This window comes from Suncus etruscus, chromosome 5, assembly GCF_024139225.1.
Source record: "Suncus etruscus isolate mSunEtr1 chromosome 5, mSunEtr1.pri.cur, whole genome shotgun sequence".
Lineage (NCBI taxonomy): Eukaryota > Metazoa > Chordata > Mammalia > Eulipotyphla > Soricidae > Suncus > Suncus etruscus.
In genome coordinates, this window is record NC_064852.1 from 87823628 (window position 1) to 87841137 (window position 17510).

General features: G+C 39.7%; 1 protein-coding gene and 1 non-coding gene across 5 annotated transcripts in view; one reads left to right on the top strand and one right to left on the bottom strand.

Moving 5' to 3' along the window:
* Positions 1–17510, bottom strand: part of OSBPL6 (oxysterol binding protein like 6) — a 239591-nt gene that overhangs the window by 189023 nt on the left and 33058 nt on the right. The gene's annotated exons all lie outside the window — the stretch shown is intronic.
* LOC126009816 (U6 spliceosomal RNA) lies at positions 12764–12870 on the top strand. The gene has a single exon (XR_007496013.1). It is a non-coding gene; the product is annotated as a U6 spliceosomal RNA (small nuclear RNA).

Sequence of the window (17510 nt, forward strand, 5' to 3'; positions counted from 1 at the left end):
GAAAATACTCTACCCCAGGTTTAGTCCTATGATCAGAGCAAAAACCAAGACCACCATTTATAAAAGACTGATTACAACAACAGTGATGAACAGAACTTCTAGAACTGTAATGAAAGACTCTATACTAAGCTTCATCCTATGACCTGTGGTTATACCAAGATCTCTAGTTAGAGAGGCCTGATTTTTATTATTAACAACTGAGTGGAAAGTTGCCTGACACCATAAAAAGATCTTGGGGTATAAAAATGAGTGTGTAAGAACCCTGTTGGTCCCATAACAGTATACTTCAAGGGTGGAGAAAACCAGTATCTCTTAGGCTAAGGGAATTCCTGTTCTAATTTCCCCAATACTTACTGTGCCTTTGAAAAAAAAAAAAGGGTGGGCAGAGAGATAGTATGGAGGCAGGGCATTTGCCTTGGATGCAGAAGGATGGTGGTCTGAAACCTGGCATCCCATATGGTGTCCCGAGCCTGCCAGGAGGGATTGATTTCTGAGTATAAAGTCAGGAGTAACCCCTGAGCACTGCCAGTGTGACACAAAAACAAAAAAAAGAAAGAAGAAGGAGGAGGGGGAAGAGAAGGAGAAGGAAGAGGAGGAAGAAGAGAGGAAGAAGAAGGAAGAAGAAGAAAGAAGAAGGAAGAAGAAAGAAGAAGAAGAAGAAGAAGAAGAAGAAGAAGAAGAAGAAGAAGAAGAAGAAGAAGAAGAAGAAGAAGAAGAAGAAGAAGGAGGAGTAGGAGAAGAGGAAGAAGAAGAAAAGAAGAAGAAGGAGGAGGAGTAGGAGAAGAGGAGGAGGAGGAGAAAGAGGAGGAGGAGGAAGAGGAGGAGGAGGAAGAGGAGGAGGAGGAAGAGGAGGAGGAGTTTTTACATAGTTGCTGGTTTGGGTTTTTTGACTGTTTTTTGTTTTGTTTTTGTTTGTTGCTTATTTGTTTTTCACAGTTGCTGGTTTTTGTTTTTTGTTTTGTTTTGTTTTGTTTTGTTTTTTGCTTTGTTTTTTGTTTCTTTTGTTTTTTGTTTTGATTTGTTACCTTTTTCTTCTTTTTTCCTTTTATTTCTTCTAAATTGATATTTATAACACCTAGACAAACTCCTACCAGTTTTTTTTCTTCTTTTCCTTTTTATCTCCAACAGAGCCACGTAACTTTAATCATCTTATGCAGCCTCATAAATTGAGAAGGAAAAGGAAAAGGACCAGACAATCATATGAACATTTAGTGAAAAAAAAAAAAAAAGATCAGACTTGAACACCAAACCCAAAGTCAACTACAACAGAATCAATACTCAATCTACAACAAGCTGTTCAAAGGTACAGTTACACTATCATTCTGAGGGGTAAAGGAGGGAGATATGGGATGATGCTGGAAACGGGTGGAGGGAGGACAACAATAGTGTTGGGATTGCCTCTCCTTTATTGCCACTATGTACCTTAAAAATCACTGTGAAAGATTTGTAATTCACTTTGGCCACAATAAATATTTAAAAAAATATATCAGCTGGGAAAATCGTTAGACTAAGTGTGTCCCTGTTTTACTGTCCTGCTTCTATGAAAGACGTTTTTGTATCAATAATGTCTCTTCCAAATGCCAGTGCTTCCAAAGGGCAAGGGGATCCTCAGAGGAGTGATGGATATTTGCACACCAGGCAAAGATCTCCATTGCCTCATCCCTCCCCACATGCATGAGCTAACCTTCTCTTTCCTTCTCTAGGTTCCAATAATATGACCTCGATATGCATCACTGGAATCTCTGAGCTCTAGTTTCTAGGTGAATATGGCTAATGGAAGACTTGAATGAAATATTTATACTCACCTTCACCATCTCCCTGCAGTCCTGACTCTTTAAATTCTCCAATTCCAAGAACACTGATTACTCTCCTGATCCTTCAGACTTAGAGACAGACATGGCTCCAGAATACTTCCCAAGGGGGGTCCTTTCCTGGTGCTACCCTCTTTAAATAATTTCTTTAGAAAACTGTTCTCAGGTAAACTATTAGAGAGCACCATCCCTTATGTGCTGGACTAAAACCACCATTACCTGGAAGAAATACATTTTCTCTAGAAAATATCTGAGCAAAGCTTCCGTGTTTAAAATGCATGAAATTGGAACATCATCATTATCTAGCATTGACAGAATGACCACCATGGTCAGCATACTTCATCATTTGCTGAAGATGCTGGTTTTGACTACAATTAAATTTGCATCTCTCCAATATGTGCTTTGAGATTTGCAAAAAGGAGGTGTCAGGAGCAGTTGCAGGAGTCTCAGGAGTGAGTCATGGATTTTTTTAATCAATGGGCTGAATAAGGCACCTGAGGATTTGGAAGTTAGAGAAGGATCAGTTCACCGACAACCCTGGAAAAACTTCTATTCCGGGGCTACACAATAATGCGTTTCTGACTGAGCCGGCATTCTGCTTACTTGAGCAGCTTAAACCTCGCCACCTGTCACAACAACCACTGCGGTAGAGTAGATTATTCTTCTCCTTTAAAAACAAAAATGAAAACCTGCTTAACTGCACTAGTTTCAAATCTGCAGCCAATCTGATTCATGGAAGTAACAAATAAGAGGGTGTCTTCTGATTCTGAGTGGCATCATTCTGCTTCCGGAAGAAAATATAAAATCACTCATGATCTACTCCAGCTACAATGGAAAGCACAGGAAGAAAACAGTGTCAGTTCTTAAAAGCAAAATTATTTCAGTATATTTTATAGACTAATCTGTCTCCTTCCAAAAAGCATATATTATCTATTTCGCATAAGTCTCCACTGTTCCTGTTGTCTCGCCCAATATTCATTTATTGACCATAGAATTCTTCCGCAAAATCATCCATCTTTGTTTTCTGTAATGCTGCATATTTTGTGATATACTGTTTCCTTAAGTATAAATTATTTGCTTATGTTTATGGTTTTTATTTCTACCTTTTATTTGCATGTACCCTTCTCTTCTCTACTTGTGTCCCTCAGTTCCCTTTCCCTCCTTCTGTCCCTTCCCTGTGCTATCAGACTGTGAATTAATCTCACCTCCCCACACATTAGCAAAGGGTCCTCAAATCATCCCCATGGACTTCCACTGCTCAGCCAAGGACAGGGCTCCTCCCTTCAGATGTGTCCCTTTCCACTGGGACTTGAGTTATCCTTTGGGCATTTGATTAGAAGCAAGGGAGGTTGCCCAGGCAACCACTCCAAATTGCCCTAGGATGCCTGCCTGGCAAGCATGTTTTACGAAGCCTGATGTGAAGGTCACACTAGTCAACCCTGTGACAGTTAAAGGCACAGTCCCTGTGCAGTCAGCCAAGGGCTCACACATCCATCAAGAAGAGTTCAATAACATTTGCATAATCATAAAATTGTCAGCATCTCAAAGCCATAGGGACCCAGGCATCTGAATATTTTGAAGAGTCAAAGATACTAGTTGAAAAGGGAAACAATAGGTAAGTATGATAAAATGATGGAAAAGTACACTTTTAAAAAAACACCAGATGGAATCCACTTAGCTGGTGAAAACACTTTTCTCAAATGATTTAGGAACAGTTCTTCCCTGAGGCAAGGCAATAAAATGAGGGGATGGGGGAGGAGGCCTGGGAGGCATGAATCTCTCTATACCCCTTTGGCTTTTTATAATTTCTTAGATCAGAAGTGTTGAAAATATTGTTTGAATTGCAAGATACACTACTGAAAAACATACCTGAATACCCACTAAATTCATGGTACATTTGACTAAATCTCAGCCTACATTTCAATCCAGTGGACAAGATATCTAATAATGCAGAAAATCAATCCATGCCCCTAAGATGAAAGTGCTTTCACAAAACACTAAGCTAAAATGAGAATGTTCCTCCAGGAAAATAAGAAAGGGTAGAAGCTAACCGATTTACCACAAAAATCCAAATGACTGAAACAATACAATACAGAGAAATGCTCAGTCTTAAAAACAAGGGCGTCATTTAAAGCCATAAGGCTACTTCTCTCAACACAGACTGATAAAGACTCAAAGCACTAGCAAACAAATACCAGGAGTCCTAGGCACATGTTCTGCTTTTGATATAATAAACTTGACGTTTCAGAGTGTGTCTTTAGTATACAATTAAGTGCCCAAGCCCGTGTACAAAACTGTCCCCACTATATTTCACATGATTGCAAAAATTCAGCCTTTCCACCAAAACCCTGCAGTCATTCTAAATGATGGCATGAGCACAGTCAACAAGATGGAAGAATAGTTCAAATACTTCACCTGATTAAAGCAAGGGATAAAGAAGGGGAAAGTTTACAAAATAACAATACATGCATTTATTTTATTTTGTTTGTGAGGGTTGTTATTTAGTGTTGTTCAGGGGCTACTCCCAGTTCAACAGGTGGGGAATTATGTGGTGTTAGGACTGGAATCTGGGCTTCCCATTTGCAAAGTGTTTTCTACCATTAACAAATACTTCTATAAGAACATTGTTTTTGTTTGGCTTTTTCTTTGGTTGTTTTGTTTTGTTCTGGAGATAGGGGTTTAGTTTTGGGGGCATACTACAGTGGTGTTTAGGTCTAATGCCTGCCTCTGTGCTCAGGGATTACTTCTGGCAGGGTGTGAGGGACCATATATGACATTGGGATCAAAACTGGGTCAGCTGCAAGCAAGGCAAATACCTTACCAGTACACTGTACTATCTCTTCAGCCTGCAGGAAGTTTAAGTTTGAAGTGCTAAGAGGAATTATAAATGAACTTTCAAACATATCAAAATATTTTTCAGTTGCACATTAGGCCAAAATTACAAAATCTCTTTCAATATGTTCAGTGTCTACAACTTAAAAGAATAAAGGTCGTAAGACATCTATGTAAAAATGGACAAAAGATTTAAATGACATCACTTTTATCATCAATTCCTGGAAGCGAGGCTGGTTACCTGGGAAACCTGCAGCCAAGCATGGACTTGACACAGTCATAAAATCCAACTTTCTGGAGCTGGATGCAAACACTTTGCAAAACCATCCCTGATTATAATGTTCCTGGGTGGTTTCTCTAGCAGATGTCACCCATGCTTCCTATCCACTCATTCCCAAAATTACCAAACCAAAGACGCCAACAACACAAGAGAGAACTTGAAGTCTAAGAGCATACTTCTTCAAATGCAGGGACTTGAATGCTATGCCAATGAGTATCACTTGACATGTAGGAAAGTACATGCCTTACTTGCAAGCATACCTGGGCTTAGAAGAGCAAATAATATTAATATATATTTGTAAATGATTTTCTAAATAAAAGAATAAAATATCACTGGTATATCACTGAATGTGAAACCAGTCTCTCTTCCCATCCCCTTACCTCCAAATAAGACTGGCTGACAGAATCATTTTTCCTGCAGGTGTAGCTCACTAATCAAAGCCAGACCTCTGCAAACTCAATTCACATCTCACTAAGATAGATTGCATTTGATAGGTGGACAGAGCTAACTTTTATCCTTCAACAGAGGATCAGTTAATACCATTACAATATTTAGATGTTTAATCCTTAAAAGGGGGAATGAAAAAAAGTATATTTATACACCTAATAAACAGTTTTCATAGAACAGAGGTCAGAGGGCTGGTGATGAGGGCGCTTAGGGCCACAAAATCTCAGCTTACCCATATGGGTGCATCATGCTCACATTTTTATCTGCTTTTGCCTTTAGTTTCACTGAATGACATGCCATTAAAGAGCTCCATTTTTTTCTTTCTCTTTCTTCAATTTTTTATTGCAGTTTAGTTTTAGAATTCATTCCCACAAACAGTAGTAAATGCTCATTGGTAATGACACAGTGATATCTCCCCATATCTCAGCTTGGAGGATACTATGGGATGCCAAGGATCGAACCCAGGTTCGTCCTGGGTCAGCAGCATGCAAGGCGAATGCCCTACAGCTGCGCTATGGCTCCAGCCTCAATGTCTTCCCACATTAAAACAGTTGACAACTTCCTACCCACTCTAATATAAATAATTTCCCTCAAACACTTTTTCCTTCTCTCCCTTTCTCTTTTTCTCCCACCGTCCCTCCATCTCTCCCTCCTGTCCTTTCCCCCACCCCTCAATCTCAAAGCAATGCATAAGGCACAGTTGGGACTTCCAAGCTGCTTGGTGCTGGTTATAATTTGGTTGAGTTCAAACAGCCAAGCCCAGGATAGAGAGAGAACAAAGACATTCTTTACCACTGAGACACCCTGAGCAACTGGGTGGGCTATTGTACTAATTACTTCCCTGCTCAGACCATAACAACAGCCTAAACCTGACTTAATGGATATGGTCCAGTTACCCCATGAGAATCATTTGTTTTCATATGCTTTTACAGATAGCCACACAGCAGCAGCATTCTGCTTATTGCTATTTTCCCATGCTCTGTCTCAACAACATGCTAAAAAGCATCCAAATTTGATAGGAAAAATAAATCCCACTTTATTCAGCAATAATAAAAAACCAAAGGCACCAAGTCATACACTGTGCATATAACACAACTGATGATGGTTCTATAACAGCCCATCTTATTCCAAAAGATAAACTATTTCTATTTCAGCATTTCTCTCTATAAAGTAGCACAAGTATATAGACATATATAAACATACATATATATTATGTAACTAGAGACCATATTTAATAAGCAGAGATTTCAAATCCTAAAGAGACACTTCTAATATTTAAATTAAAAAACAGTGAGGGGACAGGCATATGGCTAAATAAAAAAATACATGCCTTGCATGCAAGCATGAGACCTAGGTTCCATCCCTGCTACCATCTCACCCCCTCCAAATTAAAGATCTCCTTCCATAAAAGCCAAGATAGTCAATTAGAATAAATCTTAATTCTCCCAAAAGTCAATCTAACTTGTCTTCACACCCCGGTATTTGGCTATATGTGCATCCTGGTTCCATTACACGTGACAACACCATGTTCCCATGGGGTACAATGTCTACATATTCAGCTTTCAGACAATATGAATTGACTTCATTTCTTGTCCAACACCATCATAAGCTCCTTACTTAAAATTTCAAAATATAAAATCTTGCATATTAGGGTTAGAATGTAGTAGTTCAAGTGCATTTGCCTATACTCAGGTTCTGAGTTCAATCTCCAGCTCCACAAGATCCCTGAGCATGGGCAGTTGGTATCCCACAAGCAGCAATGGCCCAACTATAAAGTCCAAATTTGGGGTGAGTCTTTTGGGAAATGGCTGGGGTAGGATGGGAGTACAGTCATCATTTAATGTGATCCTAATAAATAAATCAAAAATTTCTGAATTAAATATACCCTTATGTTTCTGAAATCTCCAGAAAACTAATTAGGATGCTCAGCCTTTGTTATCTTGCAGTGGTATGGTCCAGGTGGTACTGGGCTGTTATTAAAACCAAATCATTGCACTAGGATTTGTTGCCCACATTTTGGCATTTTGAAGTTGACATGTCACAGTGTCAATAATTGCCTTGACATGTGAGGTTTACCACCGGAACCTCTGACTACACAATGAATCTCAATTTTAATGACCATAATTATTTCCTGTTACAATCTGAAAAGAAAATATTGCGGGAAAAGGTTCCAGAGGGGAATGGCTTTCAGCCAGCAATTTGCACTGATTATCACTGAACACTTGCTATAAACTAGCCATTCATACACCAACATAAAAATCAAACCCTTCCATCCTCCTCTTTTCACTGCTGATATAATAAGCTATGTAGGACTCATTCTCCCTGTAACTTTATTAATACTCTGAGCATCATCCCTTGGTCCCTTAGGTACTATCTTTAGAACATAAGAGTACTGTGCTATAGAGTAGGCATGAAGCACCACAAAATTACTATTTTTTTTATTTTGGGTTTAGTGGTTCAACTTGGGGGGGGGTGTTTAATTTCCTATCCTATAAAATAGGAGCAAAAAATAAAGGATGAAGTGCTGCTGTAAATATTAAATGTGAATATCAATAATACAACCAATTTAATGATTGGTCCATAGCAAGCACTCAATACATAGAAGCTATCAGCAGAAGTGTTCTTGACAAATTCAATCCTAAGAATCTAATTCAAACTGGCCTTTCTCCTAAACAAAGGCAGGTTGGAAAAGCGGCCCCATGGCCTAGAATCCTTTTTAAAAAAATCAATAAAAATGAAAGAAATTAAAGGGACTGGATAGGAAAACAAAAGAACCCACAGGAAAGGGAAAAATCAAAATTCAAGCAAAGAGCTGTGTAAAGGAGGGAACAGTACAATCTGGTAAAATAATGGGGACATAAAAACAGGACAGACAAACAGTATAAACTAAAAGAGGAAGAAGATGGAGGAGAAGCATGGAAAAAGAGGAGATACCAGATGGCAAGGAAATACAGGAGGAAAAAAAAAAAAAAGAACAGTCATTTCCGTCACCAAAGTAGAATCTCTATAGAAAGTTAATGACCAGATGTGCAACCACTCAACTCTATACAGCACTTCTCAGTTTGAGCTGACACACCTTTTCCATGCTCCTTTTCCCACATGCTTGTCTTATTTTGCTCTAAGAGGGAACTGCCCTAACTAACCCAGTAGGCAGATACTATAACAAGGAATGGACATTTGAGGATAAGGTCAACAGGCTTCCTTATCTAGGGCCCATCCCTTAGGTATTTCCCTTTCAAAATCGAACATTCTTCAACCTACTTGAAAAGAACAGCCTTGTTGGCCTCTTAACTGCAGAGATTCTGTCCTGATCAAAAAGATAAAAAAGAAAATTTGTGTTTGTCTTAACGTCAGAAAAGCACGTACTGTTTCAAAACTTTTCATTTTGGGACTTACAGATTAATTGCCAGGAAAGTACAAATAGAGTTCACATTCCATTCCCCAAAAATCCTTTTTGAAGTTTTGCCATCTACGACAATCATTTCCTTTAGACAAAGGGATCCAATCCAGAGCTGCATTGGTCATGTCTTGTGGGCTCCTTCAGTAAGAATGATGATGATGATGAGGAGGAGGAGGAGGAGGAGGAGGAAGAGGAGGAGCAGAAGGATAGTGGAGGTCGTGGTGGTGTTTGGGAGGTGGTGATGGTGATGGTGGTGAAGTTGATGATAGTGATGAAGAAAATTCATTGAACCAGGGAGATGGTTCAAGAGGTTAAGCACATACTTTGCATGTTCGAGGCCCCGGTTCAATCCCTGACACCTCACGGTCTCTTGAACCCTGCTAAGAGAAATCTGGCCCCACCTCCCAAGTAACAGCAATAGTTTAACTGAAAATAATTTCAGGCACACAAAAAAATAAAAGCTGCAGGAATAGTGCATATAACTCTTTATTTCCCATTCACCTGAAGACTTCCAATTGTTAAGTCTTTTGTATTTTTATGAAACTTTTCACAGTAAACTGTGGGTATGTGGCACCTTCATTTCTGTATATTTCAAATACATATTTCTCAAAATAATAACACTCCTACATAGCAACTATTAACCATCATAACTCCAAAAGTTCCTCAATCTCTCCCTGACCTCTCTCATGACTGACATTTTAAGTCGATATTTTTCTTATTCTATACAAATTTTATTTTATATTTTGTTCATGATTTTCTAGTGTTATTAGCTGTCATTAAGCTATTTATGTAGGTCCACTCTTCTGATTTATGCTTGCAAAGCTATACTTTTTCCTCTTATTATGCTTTTTCTGTGTCCCACAAGTTCTGATAATTTGTGTCTCACTGGCATTTGTTTCTAGGGATCTTTTGATTTTCTCTTTGATTTCATCTCTTTGTTTGTTTGTTTTTTGTTGTTTATTTGTTTTTGGGCCATACCTGGTGGTGCTCAGGGGTTACTCCTGGCTGTCTGCTCAGAAATAGCTCCTGGCAGGCATGGGACACCAGGATTCGAACCAACCACCTTTGGTCCTGGATCGGCTGCTTGCAAGGCAAACGCTGCTGTGCTATCTCTCCGGGCCCTGATTTCATCTCTTACTCACTGGTTGTCCAGTACTGAGCTGTTTAATTTATAGATATTAAAGTTTTTCTTCTGTGTCCCTTTGTAGTTCACTTCTAATTTCAGTGCCTTGTGATCTGAGAAGGTAGTCTGCACAATTTCTTCCTCTTGATTTCATGGAGATATGTTTTATGGGTCAGCATGTGGTCTATTCTAGAGAATAATCCATGTGCATTGGAGAAGAATGTGTATCCAGTTTTCTGGGGATGGAATACCATATATATATATATATATATATATATATATATATATATATATATATATAGTCCACTTTCTTTTATTTCTCTTTTCAGAGCTCGTATATTCCTGTTGGGTTTAAGTCTGATTGACCTATTAAGGGTGACAGGGCAGTGTTGAGGTATCCCACTATTATTGTGTTACTATTGATGTCTTCTTTCAGATTTGTCAACAATTGTATTAAATAATTTGCTGGTCCATCATTGGGTGTGTATATGTTTACGAGTGTTATTTTTTCCTGTTGTCCATACCCCTTATTAGGAAATGTCCATCTTTGTCCCTTATAACTTTCCTTAGTCTAAAGTTTATGTCATCTGATATTAATATGGCCACTCCAGCTTTTTTTTTTTTTGGTGATTTTTGGGTCACACCGGCAGTGCTCAGGGGTTATTCCTGGCTCTAGGCTCAGAAATTGCACCTGGCAGGCACGGGGGACCATATGGGGCGCCGGGATTTGAACTGATGATCTCCTGCATGAAAGGCAAATGCCCTACCTCCATGCTATCTCTCCAGCCCCACTCCAGCTTTTTTAAGGGAGTTGTTTGCTTGGATGATTTTGCTCCAACCTTTGATTTTGAGTCTGTGTTTATTCAGATGTGTTACTTGTAGGCAGCAGAATGCTGGATTCAGCTTTTTCATCCATTTTGCCACTCTGTGTCTCTTAATTGGTGCAATTTAGTCCATTGATGTTGAGAGAAATAATTGTCATGGGATTAGTGCCATTGTTGTGTAGAAGTTTGGTGTGTCCTTTGGTCTGTCTTGTCTTTTTGTTCGTTTGTTTCTTTGGGTTTTTGTTTTGTTTTGGGGGATTGGCCATACCCAGTGATGCTCAGGAGTTACTCCTGGCTAAGTGCTCAGAAATCGCTCCTGGTTGGGGGGACGATATAGGACGCTCGGATTCAAACCACCTTCCATATTGGATCAGCTGCATGCAAGGCAAACACCCTATTGCTGTGCTATCACTTCGACCCGAAGTCTGTCTTGTCTTAAAATAGTTTATCTTTTAAGGCTTGTTTTGAGTCTGTAAAGTTTCTGAGCTGCTGTTTCTACATGGAGCTATGTATACTTCCTTCAAACCTGAACATGAGTTTGTCTGGGTGCAGTATTCTAGGCAAAGCATTCCTTTTGTTGAGTTTTGTCACTATATTCCACCACTGCCTTCTGGTCTTGAGGGTTTCTTGTGACAGGTCTGCTGTAACTCTTAAAGATGCTTCTCTGAATGTAATTTCTTTTTTTGATCTTACTGTTTTCAATATTCCACTTCTATCTGGGGGATTCTTCATTGTGAGTAGGATGTGTTTTGGGGTCTTTGGGTCTCTTTAGCTGGTACTCTTTAATCATGTAGGATTTGGTGCATGCAGTCTTTAGCACTGGAGGTTTCTCTGTAATGATGTCCTTGACTGTTTATTATTTCTGGGGAGTTTCTTCCTGGGTCTCTGGAACTCCAATGATTCTTATGTTGTTTCTGTTGAGTTTATCAAAACTTCTATTTTCATCTGTTCACATTTTTTTGTTTGTTTTTGGGCCTCACCCTGTGATGCTCCAGTGTTATGCTTGGCTATGCGCTCAGAAATCACTCCTGGCCTGGGAAACCATATGGGACACCAGGGAATTGAACTGTGGTCCATTGTAGGCCAGAAGCATGCAAGGCAAATGCCTTAATGTGTGCCACCCCCCTGTTCACATTTTTTGAGCATTTTTCCATTGTCTGATCATTTGCTTTAAGGTTCTTTTCCGATCTTTTCTGCTGTATGGAGTAGTTCTGGATCTCATCTTCCAGCTCCCTGATTCTGTCCTCAGCTGCTGTTACTCTGTTGGAGATGCTTTCCATTGAGGTTTCCATTTCATCTACCAAGCTTTTCAGTCCTGTTATTACAGATTGAAGTTTTCTGATTTCTATCTTTGTGGTCTGTTCAACTAGATCTATGCTTTCTTTGAGTTCTATGAACATCCTCCATATTTCTTCTCTAAACTCTTTATTTGAGAGGCTAACTAGCTGTTTGGTACTTTTTGGGTCATCAGAGATGCCATCTTCATTCTCTATGCATGGTGTTGTCCTGCGTTGTTTTCCCGTTGACACGCTTGTAGTGTGATTCTTACTACGTGTTCTGGTGGGATTCATGGGTAAGATGCATGTGGCCACGAAGCAAAGCAGAGCTGCTGTGCTCCTCCAGTTCCACCCTTCATGGGCGGAGACAGCCTACCTTGTGATGACCCCTAAAAAGATTATGTTCTCTGGTCCTTTCTTGGCTGCCTCACACAGGAAAGCAGGAAACCAGGCAGGGAGAAAAGCAGCAGCCTTTTATACTGTCCCTTTTGTGCCTCAGCACGTTGCAGGAGCCAGTCTCCACCTTTTGTGGGTGAAGACAGCCTACCTTGTGATGACCCCTGAAGAAATTAAGTTTTCAGGGGCCTTTCTTGGCTGCTTCACAGGGGAAAGCAGGAAACCCTCTATACAAATTTTAATAATGTTAGTCTTATGGTCTTGGGGCTTGAGAGAAAGTACAGCAGGAAGGAACTTGCCTTTACATGACTGACCAAAGTTTGATATTTGGCACCTGTATAGGTCCCTGAGTCCCATCAGAAGTGATCCCTGGGTGCTCGCTTCAGCAGCACATATACTAAAATTGGAATGATACAGAGAAGATTAGCATAGCCCCTGCACAAGAAGTGATCCCTGCATTCTGATCCAGCAGTAAGTTTTGAGCACCACCAGGTGTGATTTCCCTAAAAAACCCTCACATACATGAGCAGCTAATTTATAATCAAGGAGCCAAAAGAACATAAAAGGAAGGGAACAAAAAGAAAGCCTCTTCAACAAATCCTTCTGGGGGAAATGGGAAGTCATATGTAAAAGAATCTCATCTTATGCATATATTAAATTTATATGTTAGATCTTAATCCACAAAATACATTGAAGAAAACATAAAAATTAACCTTATGAGGCCTGGACAAATCACTCAATGGGATGCACATATGCTTGGCAGGCAGGAGGCTAAGGAGCATGACAGAGTTCTCTGGGCACTGCCCAGAACGACACTCCTGCCCCAAGCATAGAGACAACAGAAGTCCCCAGCACCACCTACAACTTCCCTGCCCCTCACAACATAAATAAGCACCCTGTTACATTGGCTTCAACAGTGACCTAGTGATAAATCCAGTTTTAGTTAAAATATGGGTTTAACCATCGCCACATGCCAGGCCTAGTCCAAGCACCCAAGGCACCAGCATTGCTGAGAGCCTCCTGCAAAAGAATGCTCTCTCTTGTACTTTCATTTATAATAATATAGCCATATAACTTCATTGAATCATTTTAATAGTGCATAATATATTACTATCATTATTTCTTTTCATGCTCCAATTTTCCTAAATTTGATGAGTGAGAGCTCTGTGCACTTGCATTTTTTGGATAGCAAATTTAACAAATACAATTTCATGCACCAAGAAGTATTCTCAAAGCCAAAATGGGGAATTTTCCAAACAGAGTACCTATATTATTACTCTTTACACAAAAATGTAAAGCCTAAAGAAGAATATTCAACATTGAGGCTAGAGTTATAAGTATAGTAGGTTGGGCACTTTACATGGCAGACCAGAGTGTGATCCTCAGTATCCCATATGATTCCTCAAACCTGCAGGAGAAATTTCTGAGTGCAAATCCAGGAGCAACCTATGAGCATCACTGTGTGTGATCCCTCAAAAGAGAATCTTCAACATTTCAAACTTCTCTTTTGGCTCAGGATATTCCTAAAATGATTTCATAAAGGCAAAAATCACACCTATTCCTCAATGGGCAGGAGACAATGTATAGATTATACCAGGTCCTGTACAGAGGCTAATAACATAGAAACTGCCACCTTTGGTCTTTCACCTGTTCTAGAACCAAGCATCTATTTATCCCCTGAAAACATCACCTTTATGCCTGATCTTGTTACCATCCCCATCTTCCAAACAGTAAACTTTAAGATGTCATCTCTGTGTCTTCTCTCAACATTTTTACTTAATTGATAAGTTCCACTTGAAGTTGAATCCAGAGTCTGTTTAGTCCCCTGCCTTTATCATCCTTTTTCTTCCCTTTATTAACCTTAAACACCAGTTTTCTCTTCCTATGTAACATGGACAAAGTACTTCCTGCAGAATAAGGCTGGGTCTCAAGCTGGTTGCTTGGGGCACTGCCTCGGTTAACACCAAACCAGGTATCCCTCACATTCTGGACTGAAATCCCACTTGTCTACTTAACTATACTTATGGGTCTCAAAATTCAGAGTGTACCTCTATTTCTATGTTTTCATTGTAGATTTATCAGGAAAAAAGCACCGGAGAAAGTAGTTTGGTAACAGCTCAGTGGCAAAACTCTTGCATTGCAAGCATAAAGGTGGTGATGCCAGAAATTTGGTTCCTAGTACCACCACACACACCCAAGTGCATTCTAAGTAATATACAAAAGTGTGATCTCAAGTGCAACACAACCAAGTGTTCAGAAACAACAAAAAGGGGAAAATTAAACCAAAAATGTCGGTTTTTGTGGGGTCACACCCAGCAGCGCTCAGGGGTTCCTCTTGGATCTATGCTCAGAAATCGCTCCTGGCAGGCTCGGGGGATCATATGGGATGTCGGGATTTGAACCACCGGCCTTTTGCATTCAAGGCAAACGCCTTACCTCCATGCTATCTCTCCGGCCCCAAAAGTTGATTTTTTTTTTAAAGAAAAAGACATACAAGTAAATGGAGGAGAAGAAAAAAGAAAATAATGAGCAAGAAAACACTATTTTATAAGGATACTAAAGAAAAATGTTCATTTGGGGGTCAAAGAGATAGTTCAGTTTGTAGGGTGCAACCTTGCAGAGTTGATATGTGTTCAAATCCCCAGCATCCCATATGGTCCCTTGAGGCTGGCCAGAAATCCAGGATACCTGAGCACAGAGCCAAAAAGCAAACCATGAGCATGACCAGATATAGATCAAAAACCAGGTGAAAAGTGTCTGTTTTCCTGGAATTTCTTTACTGGCACTGGGAAAAGAAACTGTTGCTATTTTATTAAAAAGTAATCTATTTGGGGTGATGAAGTAGATAGTAGAGTGCTTGTCTTGCACCCTATTGACCCTGGTCCAATCCCTTGTATACCATATGGTCCTTTTAGCACCACCAAGAATAATTCCTGAGTACAGAACCAGGAGAATCCCTGAGTACTGACAATTATGTCTTCACCAAAAGATAATCTGTTTTGGATAGCAATGAAGCAAAATCCAGAATGGGTAAAATTCTTTTAATATTTTACTACCTTTCTCCATCCCCAGAAGTGTCAAGTTTCTTCATCAAAGGTTAATTTTAAACTGCTGCTTTGTGTCAAAGGTTTATTTGATAAAATTTCTGTGTGAACCTGACTACACATTAGTATCCAGTTCTCTCATCAAATGTGACTCCAGATATTGTGACGATATTCTATCATGATTGAAACTCCCAACTGGTTGACTTGCAGATGTTTACAGTAGATATCTGAGTAGTCTGCTTCACTGGGGGAAGATTCAAAAGTAGGGCTTGCCTTCTTGTAGCTCCTGACATAAATAAGTTTGTTTGCCCTTTGCCTGAGTTTGAGCCTGTCTTTCTGGCTGACATCTGCTCCACACATTTCAAACTTGCCAGCTAGTCCCTAAATTATATAATATGATTATTGGAGTAACTCTTTTATCACCTACTGCTTCTGTTTCTCTAGTAAAACTTTGACCAATACAGTCTCTGACCAGAATGAAAGAGCAAAGAGGAGGCAACAGTCCAACAGTTAGCAAGAACTAAATTGGGCTTTCACAGTATTGCTTCATTATGGAGTGGGAAGTGTTCAAGTCCTAGAACATCAGATATCCCATATTCAAACATAAGTACAATACACATAACATATGCCACAACTTCTGTCTAACCACATTCATTATGCATTCATTTGGCAAATATTTGTTCTGAAAAACAGTGGGGAGAGAATGGTGGCTAGACTGGATAAGTCCCTGCTCTTGGGGAGTTTACTGGCTAGCAGGAGATCAGGCATCAAAACAATAATTATACCAATACTCATCTAATTATAATTATGATGAGTGCTAGGATACATGATGCTGCTGGCATATTTGTAAGGAACTGAACCAACTGTGGCAGGCTTTAAAAATGTCCCTGAAGAATGATATGGAAGCTATGACTGGAAGGGTAAGATGTCAGTAACTAATCAGGCTAAGCAGAACTAATAGCATCCCAGGTCTAGGGAACTACCAGGACAAAGGGCTCACACAGGGAAGGATCTAAAGGAATTCAAGTCCTGGTAAAGTGGCTTGCAAGTCTGAGTCATAAATTAAGAATGAAGGGCATACAAGATCAAACAGCCACACTAATCGAAGATAAAGACCTTCAGCAAAGGATAATCACTGGACATGTTTAAGCCTATAATACCATAGTAAGCTTTGGAATTCATAATTTTTATTTTATTTTGTGTTCTTTGATAAATTTTTAATTGAATCACTTTGGAATACAATTACAAAGTTGCTCCGATTTTCTGACAATGTCCAACACTCTTCACCAGTGTACTTTTCCCATCCCCAGTTTCCCTCTTACCCTTCCCCATCCTTCTCCCTGTCTGCCTCTATGGCAGAGGTTTTTCTTTTATCTCTTTGTTTATCTCTGTCTGTCTCTCTGTCTCTGTCTGTCTCTTTCTCCTCTCCCTCGTCCTTTTTTTCTTTTAGACACTGTGGTTTGCAATATTGTTACTGAGGGGTATCATGCCCAAAAGAAATAATGACAAGTGCCAAAAGGATTGGTCTATGGTAGGAAGCTTGCCACAAAAAGCTGGTGAGTGCAGTTAGGGCAGAGAAGGGCCCACTCTGACAATAATAGTTGGAAATGATCACTCTGGACAAGATATGAGTGCCGAATGAAGGTAAAGTGATATCCATGGTAGCTAAATGTAAGATTTGTGCTATAGTACTTTCTAGCAGTGTGTGTAATATGGAAGCAGCCAAACAAAACTGAGGTGGGGGTAGGGACACTTGCAAGGTTTTTGCCACAGTACTGGGAACAAGAAAGCCATGAGAAAAAGAAAAACAAAGTTGGAAAAGAGTCACTAGAATGTGGCTTTGCATTTCCCAAGGAGCTAAGGCAGGTGGGAGAGAGCTAATTTGGGAGAGAGGATCACAGTGTAGCTTTAAGCATGCACAACTTGGCAGTTTTGGTACAATTTCCATGTGAAAATGTGTGTCTGCGATTCAGAAAATATCCGTTCCTACAAGCACGGTTTGTTCGCACAGAACCTGATGAGGACAAACAGGAGAGAGTACAAACTGAGAAGACCTTGACTTGACTTGTGAATCAC